The sequence below is a fragment of the Gymnoscopelus braueri genome, assembly GCF_963280865.1.
Source record: "Gymnoscopelus braueri genome assembly, chromosome: 21".
NCBI classification, from domain to species: Eukaryota; Metazoa; Chordata; class Actinopteri; order Myctophiformes; family Myctophidae; genus Gymnoscopelus; species Gymnoscopelus braueri.
In genome coordinates, this window is record NC_137623.1 from 13,390,531 (window position 1) to 13,408,497 (window position 17,967).

The window sequence follows — 17,967 nt, forward strand, 5'->3', positions numbered from 1 at the left end:
AGCAGGTGTAGCAGGGCGGTATAGATTACACCACCTAGGGGATTGTGACATTTAAGTTGACGATTAATTGTCGCTCAAATAATTGCGATTAACGATTTAATTGTGTGTTTGGCTGCATTGAACATTGGGGAATATATGAATACATTTTTTATTTTTGTTTGCCTTTTAGGCTTTGTTATTAAAAAAATGCACAGGGCAGATATGACATGACTTAAATATACAAAGACATTATTGACATCATTATTTATTATTATTATTATTTATGACCTGACCTAAGTTTTCTGAAAAACTTCAAATATTTATTCAAAAATTACAACAAATGTATGTTGCTATTTAGTGTACATAACAACAAGAACCCCAAAAAGGGGTTCCCGTCCTGAAAGGTATAGTTACAGATAGGGGTTCCCGCCCAAAATGGGTTATTGCATAAATAGTTGATCTACAAGCTTACAACGCGTGACCCGTTGTAAGCTTGTAGATCTGCTATTTCTGCTTTTTTTTATATTTGAAAATGTGTGAACATTCTTCAAAATGGAAACGATTGACGATTATGCAAAATAAATTGTGATTATCTCAAATAATTGTGATTTGACGATTATGTAATAATTGTGACAGCCTACACAGCACACGAAAACATTAACCAAACAGCACATTAAAGTAAAGGAGATACCACCACCTCTGGAGCAGGCGTCGCCTGATCCCGACTTGGGGCCTCAGCACCAGATCTAAACAGAGACATAACGGAACAATGAATTAACTAGGTCTCCGCCAGTACTGTTCCTGATTAATCCTGTCTTACCTATTTATATTACATATTGTCACGTGTCACTTGACCAATGTTAGCTTGGCTGATGGAAGCTCACTTCAAAAAATATAAATGTTTTTCTGAAGTGACACACCTATTTATAGGTTTCTATGTCATCATGCGTCTCGCTAGCCAATCAGAGCATTGGTGACAACAATATTGTCACGTGTCACGCGAAGCTTGACCAATGTTAGCTTGGCTGAGACGGGGGGACACACGGAAGGACAAGAACGAAAGCATACTCTCCACCTCTGGCGGAGACAATGAGGACCTGTAAAATACATTATATTAGAATAATGTGCATTCACATTAGACTATAGGCGACTGGGGAGGGGTTTCAGTCCACATATTGTAATAAGACCAAATGAGGGCTGTCGGTCAGGTTTGAAACTATATCCAGGCAAAGGCAAAACAGCAGCGTTGTATTCGTCTTCACCCTGGAGATACAAGCGGCAGTATTAGCCTACTATTAAATACTTGCTTCAACTCAATGACACAAAGAAACCGCGTGCGTGCCACACACACACACACACACACACACACACACACACACACACACACACACACACACACACACACACACACACACACACACACACACACACACACACACACACACACACACACACACACACACACACACACACACACAAAAACGACATAAAACAACCGGTCAAGTTCATGACCATAAATTATATGCACTAGAGGGCATGCACTACAACAAAACAAACAACAAATAGTGAGACTTACCTGCGATGAATGATAACAGGACAACAAAGCTGAAGCCCAACAGGCCAGCTTTGGTTGAGGACACCATTGTCAGAGGACCCGTACACGCCATGGACAAGCGTGGCTCGCTGAAGCCCAACGGGACAGCTTGAGGAAACGCACACCCATAAGAGGAGAGACACCTTACACAGGTATAGAATGTGCCGCTTAAATACTGGTACCAATCAGCCCACTGATGAGTGGGCGGAGGATGGGCAAAGTGGGAGACAACACCCTGCTACACAGGAGAACAGGGAAGGGCAGGGGACAGACCCAGAACTTGACAGGTGAGCTTGTAGAGCGGCTGTTTTCAAATGGCCGAAATGTAGGCAATATAGGGCTGAAGTGATTAATGTATGTTTAGTAATAATAATCAAAACCTACAAGGTAACTAAAGTCTTCAAATATTTCTAGTGGAGTAAAAGCACAATATTTGCCCCTGAGATGTAGTGGAATAAAAGTAATAGTACTGAAAATTGGATAACTCCAGTAAGGTAAAAAAAATACCTCAAAATTGTACAGTACTTGAGTAAATGTACTTAGTTCCTTTACACCACTGATCATAATAGGTCAGGTGTTTGTCTTACAGTGTGTGAACATGAGAGGTGTCTTTAGATACATTATCCAATATCTATAGGCAACCCAGATGTCTGCATCCTCGCCTCATTATAGTGGAATAAATCCTTGCTGTTTCTTTGTCAGGAGCCTGGCCGCACCACACAACCGTCATAAAAAAGTCCTTAAAAAATGCTCTAAGGGCGCGCTCTCACCGCACTTTTATTTTACCTCTGGGGCAGAATCTGCCAATGCATTGTCAATGTAAATGCGTGGATTCACGCAAGAGCGGACTTTTCCGCTTGTCGCGCAGACCTTGCGTTTATCTGCTCTACACGACTTGTCCATTGGAAGCAGAAAACTGCTGGAGGCAGGATCTTATTTTCCCCCTCTGTCCAATCGGGTGAGTGGAAGGCGGACCGTCCCAAGACTCAGGAAGCACCATGGTGCTCAAGGCAGCACGCGGTGCGGGCTACGGGGACGGTCCTGAAAGTGAGTGACAGGCGCGTCACTCCCGTTTTTTGGAATCCGCTGGCTGCAAAAATCTGTGGCCGCGCACAACCTGCGTTTAACAGCGGCCAGCCAACTTTTGGTGAGAGCGCGCCCTAAAAGAGCATTTACAGGTGGCTGCAATTCAGAACTGGCCCCTTTAAAAAGTCAACGCCTACCCCCCTGTTACCGAAGAAGGTATGGGCTGTTGTTTGGAACCATCTAATTATTGGAAAGTATAAAACAGTTGATATTCTTAGTGTTTACATCTTTAGGGCCCTAAATCATACCCTAGAAGGCACTAGTGTCTATTTCAAACACACAGTGTTTTTACCCAGGAGTGACATTATAGCAGTAACTGTCATGGTGGAGGATAAATAGCATTCTCATGAGAGAAGAACTCATCCCGGTTGACATCTCTAAACTTACTAGCGATGTAAAGTTGACTGAACCCCAAGGGTCAGTCTAGGTCTAGTCCAGTGTCTTGTTTGCAATTACACAACATTTCTACGTTTTTGGACGTTAAAACACTAAGGAGTTTCTGCCCCTAGAGGGCTTGATCTCTGGTCATATGAAGATTTTTTACAATATATTACCTATTGGTAATCATTCATAGGGTCTTTTAAACGTTTTTAAATTGTGTATATTTGGCACTGACAATATATCACTCAGAAAAGGATTAATGTGGAAGGTCATCTCATTCCGAGTGTTTTTAATTTAAATTTTTGGCATTTAAAGTTGTAGTAAAAATACTAAAAATAGTAGTAGTAGCCTACTATATATTTAAAAGTTATACTTAGCACAATCAGCCAAAATATCAGAATTATATATCACCTTTTAGGAATCATGGGTCATTTCTGGTGGCCATTTTGGATTTTCTCTTTAAAAAAAAACTTTAATGTGTCCACATTTTTGGGCGTAGATGTGAAAAATGCAGTGCACTTGGCCTCCAAGTGCACATACAAAGTTTTATACAGATCACAGATATAGGTAAAAACATGAATCGGTCTGTTATAGCGCCACCATGAAAAAAATCGTCCTCCTGGTGGCGCTATAATGAGCCCATGTGAAAGATTTGGGGCAGAGGTTCTGCTCTGGCATCCAGGGAGTGTGTGTGCACAGTTTCGCTGCCATCAAGCCAACGGGGCCGGAGATTATTGATTGATTGATTTGATTGATTGAATATATATATATAGTCGAAATGACCTTGGATGAGGGCCCCTGTAAGAATCCTCAAGGTATTCTTACTGACTAGAGAGAAAATCCTATACAAAAAAACGTGTTCTTTGGTTGACCTTTTTGATGACTCTTGCTGCCATTTTATCACCGGAAAGGTTTGCCTCTAAGATGGAAGCCAGGTAGGTAATTTTCTTGTGATAACATCATCACCCACTTTGATTGTGAAGCTTTCAGCCTTGCTGAGGTTAACACTAGACCCAAAGAGAATGGATTCAGTTTTACCCAGGTGTAATGATAGTTTGTTATCAGTGAGCCAGATGCGGATCGTATCGAGTTCGGAGCTGAGAGTTTTTTCAACCTGCAACGTGCAACCTGTCCCTGTCCGAGACCAGCAGAGCCGAGTCATCCGCGAACAGGAACAGGTTGCAGTCGCAAGCTGATGACATGTCGTTCACATATATTAGGAACAGTAAAGGTCCTAGTATGGTTCCTTGCGCCACAGCTTACTGGGAGGGGGGGCAGGGTTCCCTCCACCACCAGTTCCCTCCCCTCCAGATAGGATTTGCATCTAGCTCACCAACATATCATCAAAACCTATTGCTTTTAGCTTACCAATTATTCCAATCATTCTGTCCACAGACAGAATGATGGATGGACGGACGGCCGGACAGGGTGCAAAACATAGTCTCGGCCATGCCTTTCGGCCTGGCGGGGACAATGACCAATTTTATATTTTTTAAGTCACTGTAGCACTCCTCGCTTTTTTTTTCTCACATATATTTTTAAACTTTTGAATATTTTTTTTATTTCATAAATAGTAGGTATAGTGCTGATACCTAACCAAATATGGAGTCATATGTCATAAATGCATCATAGATTACTGAGATCACAGACAGGGCACATCTACAGACTTTATCAATATTAAGACACCAGGTAGGTTTCTCACGCACCATTGTACCTTGTATGCAGGGGCGTCATTTGGGGTCTCAGGGGGATGGCAATTGCCACCCCTCAATTGATGTTCACAATTAACCAGAAATTCAGTTCTTTTATACGCATATTTTCCCCAACTCTGAAACTCTGAGTGCATCTCAATCCATGCCCACCATCTACATTTATCAATCACTTTCAACCTTGCATCCATATTTTTGAAATGTCAATTATGGGTTAACATTTTCTCTTTCCCCCTCCCCAAAATAGCGGATCTACAAGCTCGCAACGCATCGCAACGTGATGCGTTGTGAACTTGTAGATCCACTATTTTGGAAATGGGGCTTATTTTTAAAACCCCTTAAATTACGCCTATGCTTATCAGAGTTGGATGGTCTTCATTGGCCTAGCGTAGACTAACCTTTGTACTGCTTCCCCCTCGTGAAAGAGATTTCAATGTGACTCACCTGTATAAATGAAAAATAAATAATAAAATTAATATATAAAAGTAATCAGAAAACTGTGATTGTTGCATTGCCACTGTACAATCCATTTTCTATAGGTAACGAACTGTCTACCCTCACAGGCCTGAAAATAAAGTAATGCAAGCTAATGCTTTCATGTGTTTCACTGCAAATAATTGGCATAATTGTGTATTGCTCCAATGTTATTGTCATGTCCATGTCTAACATACTAATTAGACACACACACTCCACGAGCCTTTGTAGAAGGAATTCCTCCACAGAGGGATTTGTTCCAAAATGTTCCAATCGGACTGGAACCAGCTGTTTTCTTTGCTATGTGTACCACACACACACAAATATGAGTTCACTTTCATCCACAATCCACATTTAGTCCATGAGCCAGAGCCCCAAAATTGAGCCAGATATTGAATATTCCCTCGTTAAAAACCTTCGACTCCAACAACTTAACAAAATGAAATAAGAATTGACTCTGGCTTTGTCCAATGTTCCAATGTTGATTCTGGACATGTATGCAAATCCGGGCATATTTTCCTAATGCCTAATTTGCATATTTACATATAACATTTCAAAAACCTGTAATACGATAAATCATTTTCTTCATGCAAGTAATCAACTGGGGAAGTTTCATTATGATAACTATTTTTTCACCTGTCATGTACTGTACGTATGGGGAAAATAACAAAATGTGTGATAGATATGAAAAAGCTGCTCCTGTGGAAAGGTTATCATACATTTATTTACTTCTATTGACCCTATAAACAATTTAATATAGGTATGGTTTTGCCCACTCTTTCGATAATGAAATCTTGTCTGGCTCATGGACTACTTTGTGGTCTAGTGCTGTTGCTGGCTGTTCTGTAATAACCCAGTTTGTGCTTTGGGATCAACAAAATTGTCTTGCCCTCATGTGTGATTCAGACGTTTCACGTTTCTGAGAAGTGAATTCTGACTGAAGAACAGCGGTGCAAAGTAACTAAGTACATTTACTCAAGTACTGTACTTATGTACAATTGTGAGGTATTTACTTTACTGGAGTATATCCAATCGTCTATACTTCACTTCTACTCCACTACATCTCCGAGGCAGATATTGTACTTTTTACTCCACTACAATTATTAGAAAACTTACTAGCTACTTTGCAATAATAAATTACTACATTATAAAACATACATTAACCACTTTAGCCCCATTTCATATATAGGCTATTTGAAAATAGCATATCTACAAGCACACAACACGTCGCAACGCGTTGTGAGCTTGTAGATCTGCCATTTAACATTTTAGTACTTCAAGTACATTTTGATACCAATACTTTTGTACTTTTACTCAAGTAATTTTGAATTCCAGACTTTTACTGTATCAATACTGCAATGTACTTCTACATTGCAGTATTGATACATTCGAGTACTTTTTACCACTGCTGAAGAGGGAATGCATTGCAATGGGAAACCTACTAATGGCCGTACCATGTGAAAATGGTGCCACCTACTGGTACTGGACAATCACGTTTACTACACAAGTTTATGAAGTCATCAATGAAAGTCTATTAATCCTAGTTAAGGGGAAATCGGGTCTTAAACCTCATAACCGCATACATTGTTGAGTCCGTTGAGAGTCCCTCTGGGCTCTATACTAGTGTGTTTTCAGTTTTCACTCTACATTAAATATCTTCGCTGAAAAGAGCCCATCTACAAGCTCACAACGCAAAATCTCAGAACTGTACATAAATACTCCTTGTCCACATGCAACATGTGTGACAAGAGCATCTGCCACACATTAGTTGGTTAATGAAAGGTTAAGGATAATAAGGACTGTGTTGCCCTGATACATTGTGAGCTTGTGCCATTTTCAGTGCGTTGCACCATTACAAAGTATATAAATCCAATTAGGCTATAGAAACCACAATAATTTAAGTCTCCTTTGGAAAAACACAAACAGTAAAGTACAGTACAAAAAAGGAGCTATTATAAAGCGGTGTTTATTTATTCAATAAATAGTGAACATAGTGATTTTAAGATTGAAATGTATATGCAGTTATGCACGTGTAGATAATTTAAAAGTGTTGGTTGATCAGTGCTCTAGTGCAAATCATTGTCTTGTGTCTGTTCCGTGAATTCCTGCAGAGAAAAAGAATGACGGAATTATTCACAAATCATTAATACAATAGACATAAAAGCCATCATGTCTTCTCCATCCTCAGTTCAAGTACAAGGCTATTTATCCACGAATTTATCCCTTTGTAACAAGAGAGTGAACAAATGTAAATGGACACTTTACCGGTCCCTGGAACAAAATATTTTGAGATGGGGTCTGCGGCCAAATACATATTTTGGGGGTCCTTAACATGAAAAAGTTTGAGAACCACAAGTTTTTTTTGTAGAATTCCCAGAAGCAAAGATTTGAGTTACAAATGTTCACTTTAAAAATATATATATATATATATTCAAAGAATATAAAATATGTTAACGATTTTTTTTAAATAGCAGATCTACAAGCTCGAGTGCTTGAGTGCCTATGAGCTTATATATCTGCTATTTTTGAATAGCCAAAGAAATCTTAAAATGACACAGAGATGCGTTCCCCGTCTTAATGGGTTAAATACATATGATATGATGTGCATTCATCTTCTGCATGGACAGCATGATTATTTTTCCCCCCCCCAACAGTTTCACTCAATTTTACAATATACTGTGGCGTGCAATAAGCAGAGAAAGAGCTGAATTGAACCTTGTGATTGTGATATCCTGTGCTTGATCAAGTGTTGTGATCGGACTCCATTCTTCCTGCCTTCTGTGTCATGAAGAACCTCCGTAGCATTCCATGACCTCTCTGAAGGAGGACGACACATTGGGGGGAAATAGTTAGAAAACTGCACATGAATCCATTGATCAAGCAAATTGTGTTTACTATGCTATTAATAAGCTTATGTTCACTAATGCCAAAACCCTGAAAGAGTTCATACCAGTTTCGGGTGGAAACCTTGTCCAAAACAGTTAATTTTTTTATTATAATTTATTTGTTATTATATTTATAATTAAATAGCGTCTATAAGCTCAACGCGTGACATTACGATTCATTGTGAGCTTGTAGATCTGCCATTTTCACAACTTTTGTGCTCGACACACTTGTATGATGAAGTAGGGCATTCATTTATGAAGACATAAAAAGTTGAAATATGGAGATTTCCGCCCGACTGCAACGAGATACAAGATCATAGGGCAAACTTTAAAAGACTTTCTAAAATAGTAAAAATAGCCCATCTACAAGTTCACAATGCGTCATTGGGAGCTTGTAGATCGGCTATTTTCGCTATTCTATCGTACAACAAAGTATATTTAAAAAGTTAAACCCTCTTTACTTAGCAAAACGGATCGAGTTGGCTCTGTACATGGTCTGCCTTCTACACCAAATAAGCAGATCTACAAGCTCAGCCAGAAATGGCAAATCTGCAAGCTCACAACGGGTCGCGTTGCAACACGTAGTGAGCTTGTAGATTGGCTATGTCTGGTGAACGTTAGCCCCAGAATAGCGGGTGCTATGGGGTCCAATTGGTTAAAACAATTAAACTTACCAGTTGGCCACTTGTGTGCCAGATAGTGTGGCTGCACGTTTCTCCTCTGGTCCTTGGGGGGACCGGGCACAGTGAAGTTCTCCCTGTTCATTTCCCTCATGGCGTTGCTGTAGGGAGTCTGGGGACGTCGACGTAGGCCGTCCAACGCCACTGGGTGGTGCTGGAGGAGTTCGTCACAGATACAGTTCTTCTCCCCGAGCTTGGGGTACATCGCCACGGGACACTTCTCGAAGTGCGGCCTGCAGCTCAGGGGCTTCTTGTGGTCCACGACGCCTCTCCGTTTTGGCCCGGTCAGGTGATAGCTGTTCTCGGAGGTCTCTCCGCTCGTGTCGTCTTCACGTCGGCACGAACCGGGAACGTTCGGGCCGGAAACTCGTCTCACCACCCGTTGTTTCTTTAAGTGAGCTTTGCAGGCTTCGCAAGTTGGCAACAGGGCGTCATCCAATGGCTGGAAGTTGAGGCTATTTCTTTTTAACAGCCGTGCGTCCAGTCCTGCGCCTGTGGACACGCGGAGCCTGTGTTTCACTAGACATCTAGCACACATTTGATCCCCCCTGTAGGCGCAGGGGGTCAACATGTTCCCATCGAATTTTCGTTTGGGGAAGCACTCATGGTCAGAGAGGCTTCTCCGGTCTGCCATGCCTTTATTATTGATCAGCTCTCCTTTGGGCTTATGGGCGACGTGATGCTCCTTAAACTCCAGGTCCAGTTTCCTCGCTCTGCCAGGAACCTGCGGGGCTCGGCCGCTCGGGGTTTTATGCTGCATCTGCGGAGTTCGCGGCACGTTGTCGTTACAGTACGCACGTTCAAAGTCAGCCAGGCCATGGGTTGAGGGTAGGTAGGCAGGGAGGGACTCAAATGAGCTCTCCTGGTGGTATTGGTTATCCAGTTCCATTCTCCGTTGGCTTAGATCTGTGACGAGCTGATCATTATCCACCCACAATGAATTGGGTGCAAGTGTCACCTCCGCTGTGGGGCCAACTTCTGACGTAGCAGGAACCGCTTCTGTAACAGGGACATCGGTCGTGAGAGACAGACCTGTGAGGGGGTCCATCTCACCCAAAGGATCACCTGCTGAGGGCCCCATCTCCATCACGGGGTCCTCGTTTAATAGGGAAATCTCGATCCAGGGGGCTGGCTCTTCCACTGGCACATCCTCTCTTGCCGCCAGCTCTTCTGCTAAGGGGACCGCTTCAACAGAGGTCGGTTCCTCTGCAGGGGCTTCTAGCTGGATCAACCACTCGGATGAAGGGATCCAGGTCTCGTCCAGTGAGGGGATACCAGAGTCTTTGGTTGTGGGGATACAAGAGCCTTCCAAAGAGGGGACACAAGAGTCTTCCAAACAGGTGACAGGAGAGTCTTCCAATTGGGGGATACAAGAGTCTTCCAAAGAGGGGACACAACAGGCTTCCAAAAAGGGGATACAAGTGTCTTCCAAACAGGGGACACAAGAGTCTTCCAGAGGGGGGTTACAAGAGTCTTCCAAAGCGAACATATAAGAGTGATCCAGTGAGGGGAAAAAAGAGTGATCGAGTGTGGGGGTGCAAGAGACTTCTAACGACCACGAGGTCGAATCCATCTTCTGCAGCTCTTCCGGGTGCTTTGTGTCAAAGGGCAGACGGAGGACTTTAAAATGGACCTTCTTGGAAGTCCCGGTGGTCATGTTCAGACCTGGGCCGTTTGTCAATTGGTCATCATCGGGTACCAGTGGTGCACTGTCCAAAGCCACGCTCACAGGCTCGCTCTGGGATTTGGATTCCTCCAGAGCAGGGGGCTGTTCGGCACTGCTGCCAGAGGGCGGTGCCACCAGCACGACGTCAGGATAGGCCTGGAGGCCCTTCTCCACCGGTTCCCCCTCCTCTGGCACGTGGCCCTCGCTGATGGAGCTGCACTGGACCACGTTGTGAGAGTACTGCTGGACTAACTCGGCCGTCTCGAGTCCCATTGGGGTACTACTGCAACATTCAATCATCACCTCTTCTGTCTGGATTACAAAGCTGCTCTTCACAGCAGGAGCAGCGGAGCAATGGCGGTCTGCTGGACACGTTTTGTCCTTCACAGCCAAGGCCGGAGAGAGAGGATGGCAGGTGGCAGGGCTTCTGGTAGCAGTTTTCCTGTCGTCGTTGTTGTTACTGTAGACGGGAAGTCCACCGGAGGCTTTAGCAGCATCAGGGTGTGGGGTATTGGACCTGTGGGGCACCGTCAGTGGCTCGGTTTGAACCTCAGAGCTGGTCATTTCTCTGGCGGGGCCGTTGTGCTGGTAGCGCATCCGGCGGGAGTGGTACGCCATAGTCTGGTAGTGGTGGGGGTTGAGCATGCGTCTGTAATCCATCAGATGAAGGTGGGTCTGGGGCAGAACGTAGCCTGGCGGCTCCATGTAGGGACTGGGCTGATACTGTGGCATCATCTGCATGCCATAGCCTTAATGATGAGAAAAACAAAATGTATAAATGTGCACAGAGTAAGAGTAGAGTAACACAAGGGCACAACCCAAAGAAGGCTTGGGTGGCCTGCAACTTGTAGATAATTAAATTGTAGTTTAATTCGCAAGCCCAAGGACATCCGTGTCCTTTAAAGACTTGGTTAATTACTTTACAGCATGACAATAATACAGTGATTAAAAACAGAGCACAACGCAACGGAGACCAAATAAAATCAGTGTGCAGGAGAAATAACTGTCTGTAGTGTCATTACATATTAGATTTGTTTGATTAACAAGTTCATGGCACATAGTACTCGCATGCAATAATGTATATCAGAAAGGCAAAGGGGATATTTAGATTAATGAGGTTGTGAATAACAAATAAATCAGCAATTAAGCATTTCAATGCTGGACACCAGCGGTTCCTAACCTTTTCTGAATCAGAGCCCACTTGAAAATCTCCAAAATGTTCATAGCTCTGTTCATCTACCATGATATCAATTTGGTAGTTCGGCAGGAAACCTGCATTTCATACAATAAAGGCAACTTTTCCATGATATTCAGTATTCAGACGGACAGCACTCTGTACACGTTGGGACGGCATTCGCAGCAGCACTCAACACATGTAAACTTCCTTCAATGAGTACATAAGTATAAAAGGCACACACATTTGACAAGTGTCTTTACCGGCCCACACCAACCGGAACACACTGTCGAGTTGTGTGCCTCAGCCATGTGTTCATTGAAGGAAGTTTGCATGTGTTTAGTGCTGTTTGTGAATGCAGTCCAGTCACATACAGTGAATTCGGTCCCTCTGAATCTTCTGGAAAAGTGGATAGATTATACTAAATACATATTTTCTGCAATAAACTTTCAAATTAATATTAAACTAAATGACAAAAGCTGACCCCAAGTCGCAGCAATTAATTGGGTGAGTGCTACAAATTAGAATGCTGCCGAGATTAATCCCCCCACAAAAATGCATTAAATGTTCCATTATGCAGTAGCTGTATGGGACACATGCGATGTATGGAATACATTTTAAGGGGATAATCCACGCATGCAGTCAATTTATGATCCCCACATCTTTAATTCAAAATGTCACTTTTAAAACACATTTAAACTAACTCTGGCTCTTATTGTGTGGACAGTACATGCAGTGATGTAAAGTAACTAAGTACATTTACTCAAGTACTGTACTTAAGTAAAATTTTAATGTATTTGTACTTGAGTATTTACAATACTTTTACTCCACTACATCTCAGAGGCAAATATTGTACTTCTACTCCACTACTTTTATTTGAAAACTGTAGTTACTGTTACTTTTCAGATATAAATTATAAAACATACATTAACCACTTCAGCCCTATTTTATCCATAGGCTATTTGAAAATAGCAGATCTACAAGCTCGACGCATTGTAAGCTTGTAGATCTGCTATTTTCAAACATTTTAGTACTTTTACTTTTGGTACTTTAAGTACATTTTGATACCAATACTTTTGTACTTTTACTCAAGTAAAATGTTTAATTCCCGACTTTTACTTGTAACAGAGTACTTCTACATTGCAGTATTGATACTTTTACTTAAAGGTTTAATGACATTCACTTTTACACCACAATCAAAGTCTTTGTCCTGGTCCTTCAAAAGTGTACAAAAAGTTTTAAGTGAAAATTCCATTCCAGTGATCAATGGCAGGTGTTTTTCTCTCACATTTCTAAAGCCTTTTCAACTGCAATGAAAAAATAAATCTTTGCCTGCGGGTGTCGCTGGTGAGGGATTTTGCCTGTCAATCATCGCCTCTGCTCCGCCCCCCCCCAAAGGAAAGGATAGGGGAGGGGAGGGGCGAGGAGGAGAGTGGGCGGGATTATTCGACAGTGACCTCACTGTCGAAGGGCCAAGCTCAGATTACTTTTCAGCCTAATTATTCAGAAAACCCCAGACCACAGAAAATCCACTGAATGTTTTAAGTTCAGGTTTTTTGGGTGTAATTGAGGTCATAAAACCCCAAATAAAACATTGAAAATAAAAAAAGTGAAAATGAATGTCATGATACCTTTAAGTAAAGCAATTGAGTACTTTTTCCACCACTGAGTACATGTTATCAAACGATCTTCTCACTCACCTAGCCCTGGGTATCCACAGGGTACCATGGGGTTGTAGGGCATGGGCATAGACATAGGCATGGCCACAGGCCACTGCAGATTATGCATCGGCATGTATGGCTGAGAGGGCTGAACGTAGAAGAAGGGCTTGTGGTTCTGCGGAGGCCGGTAGTGCTGCTGCGGAGGAGGATCCTGGGCTCTCTGGCCTCCGTAAGGCCCCTGAGATGTCTGCTGAGGATCCTGGGGCCCCTGCGGAGCTCCGTATGGCCCCTGAGCAGCCTGGTGAGGCTCCTGGGGTTTTGGGTTCGCTCCGTACGGCCCCTGAGAAGCCTGGTGGTGGGGTCCCTGGGCCTGCTGCTGTTGGCCTCCTCCGGGTAGGTTTGGACCACGAGGTCCCATGGCAAACGTTTGATGCAATGTAGACGCAGTAGCTTCCATACCTGTAAAAAATTTAAAAAGAGAAAAAGAAATGCATCAGTTACAACAGGTCTGAAACAAAACAAATACGTCACAACAGGAACAGAGGGAGAGCGAGAGATAGAGAGTAAAATGGTTGACCATCAAATAGCTTCAAGCTAAATCTAGTGTCAAGAGCATTTTGCATCACTAAGTTACAGTAATTGAAAGTGCATTTAGGGCTACTCTGTAACAGTACAAAAGCATGTATAGAGTGCAGTAGGTTGTGAACTTCGTACATACATGAAAACTGAACAGTGCGACTATCAAACCGGCACAGCTGCCACGCTATCACTTAAAACAGACAAATCAGAGGTTGAACTCACATCAGCTGCTAGTCCACAGGACAGGTGATTAGCCGTCCAATTACACTTCATTGGCCTGAACAAGCCAATGGGAACATGTTTTGCTGGTTCTTGTTGGACCACTGACTGTGATGTTCCAGGTCACCTGACAAGGCAATAGACCATATTCACACAGCGGCCATATTGAAATTTAACATTGAAAGTGCCACCCCGTTGTCATGGAAACCGGGTGGCACTTCATTGACTTAATAGCAACATGGCCGCCGTGTGAATATGGTCTATAGGAGAGACCACCTCTGGCTGAATGAAGCTGAATCAAGCTTCACTTGATTTTATGTTCTGTAATTTGAAGACAGAGAAGAGGGGCAATGGCTTTAAGTGAAAATACCTGCTACTTGTGTGTGTGTGTGTGTGTGTGTGTGTGTGTGTGTGTGTGTGTGTGTGTGTGTGTGTGTGTGTGTGTGTGAACACAAAGCTTTCATTATAATACAAAGCTTACAATGTACATGAACCTGTGCTTTCATCCTAAGGTGTTTTATTTTGAAGGTGCTTCTTGCATTAGATTTCTTCACACTATGTGCAACAATACCTATAATTGAGTCAAACACTGATCCGTTCTGTATAGTAGTGTGTATATCTGTCTGTCTCTTATATGTCATCATGATTTGTGTGCATGGGGATCTCATTTTAAACAAGCTCAGTGCTTATGAGTCTTCCAGTTTAGTAGACCTTGTATTGTGAATTTGTACTTCCATGTACTGTTGTTCTCATGTCTTACTAAATAAAGTACATCAATCAATCAATCAATCAAATGTTGAATTTCAGACTTTTGCTTGTAACCGATTATTTCTACATTGCAGTATTGATACTTGTACTTAAGTAAAGAATTTTCATACTTTTTCCACCACTGGTGATCAATGTTTAATAAAAAAAGAGTCCTTGTTGACATAATTATTTTAGCCTGCTTTATGTTCTTTATGGTAGTTAAGCCTAAGATAGCAATCAAATGTTGCTGTTTTTATTTAGAGGGGGGAGGAGGAATGTAATTCTATTTCTACCATTTCTTAATTCATTTTCAGTCACTAATCCCATCAGCGTCTGTTTTGTGACAGGTCTGACTTGGACGTCGTATGGACGTTGTATGGACGTCTTTTTGAGACGTCATATTGTGACGTTTACGGAGGGTGCGACTTGGACGTCGTGTCCACGTCGTTTCAACGTCCTGTTGCAACGCTAGCTGCTGAGGTCGGGTCGGTTGGCGCAGAGCGTCGTATCGACGTCGTATGGGCGTCTTATGGACGTCCGTTGGTTGTGTATGCAGTGATGGAAGAATACTTTAAGTAAAAGTGTCAATACTGCAATGTACAGCAATGTATTACAACATGTACTGTTGTTCTCATGTCTTACTAAATAAAGTACTCAAGTAATCAATCAATCCAGTGGGGAATTAACCACTTTCATGGGTGACAGAAATAGCAAAAATAGTCAATCTACAAGCTCAACGCATCGCAATGCAGTGAGCTTGTATATTGGCTGTTTTCACTGCATGACACATTTCTATTATCTATTTCAGTGTAAAATATGGCTTAAGTGGTTAAAGGGCTATACCGGGAAGAGACAATAACATTGACACTTTGATCCCTATAGAACCCTGATAAGGTGAAGACTTCTGTACTGTAGGTCTTTAAGGGTACATGAGTCAAGATCTGCAGGTTTACATCACACAGGTTAAAGGGATAGTTCACCCAAAAATCGATTAGTCACCCCTTGGAGACTTCAATACATGGATATTCTTTTGTTTTTGTCGCATTCCTAAGCTAATAATTTGATGACCATGGTAGGAGACACAAAAGGAGACTCTTTGTGTCTCCTACCGGAACCGCTGCCGGTCATCAAATTATTGGCTTAGGAATGCGATAAAAACAAAACAATATGCATGAATTCAAGTCTCTGTGGGGTGACCAATCGATAGAAAAAAAATCTTTTTGGGGTGAACTATCCCTTTAAGGTGTATGTCTATTAATACCTTTTTTTGATATGCATTCAAATAAGTGAATCATAAATCACACATGGTTGTGATTAATCAAAATTCAACATTGTAATCATACAACATTGTCCTATTCTGTAAGAGAACAGAAATATAATGCCCGTTTCTTCAGTGTGGGACGGGTGATAGATAAGCACCTCGGTTGGAGGTGCTGGTGAGCAACAGGGCTGTCGCTCTTCCTGTTCACCCTCTACACATCTGACTTCCAACGCCAAGACATGTCACCTACAGAAGCTCTCAGATGACACCGCGGTGGTCAGCTGCATATCAGGTGACGACACCGTTTAGCCCGACGACAGTGGTGTAAAGTAACTAAGTACATTTACTCAAGTACTGTACTTAAGTATTATTTTGAGGTACTCTTACTTTACTGGAGCGTTTCCAATTGTCTATACTTTTACTTCTACTCCACTACATCTCAGAGGCAAATATTGTACCTTTACTCCACTACAATTATTTGAAAACATTAGTTACAAGTTTATTTGCAAATTAAAATTAATTTTATACCTATGCTATTTGAAAATAGCCGATCTACTGTACAAGCTCACAACTTGTAGATCTGCTATTTTCAAACATTTTTGTACTTTTACTTTTGGTACTTAAGTACATTTTGATACCAATACTTTTGCTCAAGAAATTAGACGATACAAAATAATTTATAGCAGCTTTTGCCTGCCTATGTATGTATATATGTATATATATATATATATATATATATATATATATATATATATATATATATATATATATAGAGGAAGGTAACACCCACGTTCCTCTGGGTGTTCCTAGAGCAGCTCTAGCAAGCTGCTAAAAACCCTCCTCCAACAATGCACCATACTCAACCTTTTACACTACACCACTGGCTCTCAATGTTGGGTGCCATCTAGATATAGATAGAGTACACATTGCAAACACCTTGAAAACATTTACTCATGAATTTTGGGAAAGCAAAAGATGAAGTCAGACTGATACAAGACTTAGATGAAATAAAGACTTTATTGGGCTGGTCCCGCAACAGTGGCAAATCATCATCTGCAAAATAAGCCAGCGCCTCATCTGCTGGTGTGTGTGCAATTTTGTTATGCTCAACAGTGCAAATAATCTCAAAATTAATCCATACATCCCATTTTCTAACAAAAATCTAAAGGTCTCCACATCTTGTGCAGTGCAATGTGCATGTCACCACGTGGTCAAAATATTTTCTTCATATATTAACACCTTGGTTCGCCTCTGTTGGAGCCTGATAGACAAAAAAACACATAAAGAGTAGCATTAATAATAGCAAAGATAATATACCACTTTCAGACATTTTCTTCAAATAAAACCAATCATACACCAACCATCTAAAATAAAGGTGCCATAAAACCAGGAGGTTCACAAACTTTTCCATGCCAAGGACCCCCAATTAGCCATAGACTCTGCCTGCAGCCTCCCCCCTATTGTGAAATGGCTAAAGAAACAGCCAGTCTACAAGCTTGTGCACATTTTTGAAAAACTGACAATGGCATGCACAAAATAGGGACAACAGGTTTGAAGTTGTTACATTAGCACAATAATCTGTGTGTGTGTGTGTGTGTGTGTGTGTGTGTGTGTGTGTGTGTGTGTGTGTGTGTGTGTGTGTGTGTGTGTGTGTGTGTGTGCATACACACACACACATATATATATATATATATGTGAATGATTGTATACATTTTTTTAAAACATGCATTTTCTCTTATTTTCCAATTGGTCCACTGATGCCCCCTGGTGGCCCCCACTTTGAAAACCTGTGCCATAAAATATTTAAACAATACTATGATGTATAATAATAGTCAAACTAAACCTCTAAAGATCTTTTTCTTTTTCAAAGTT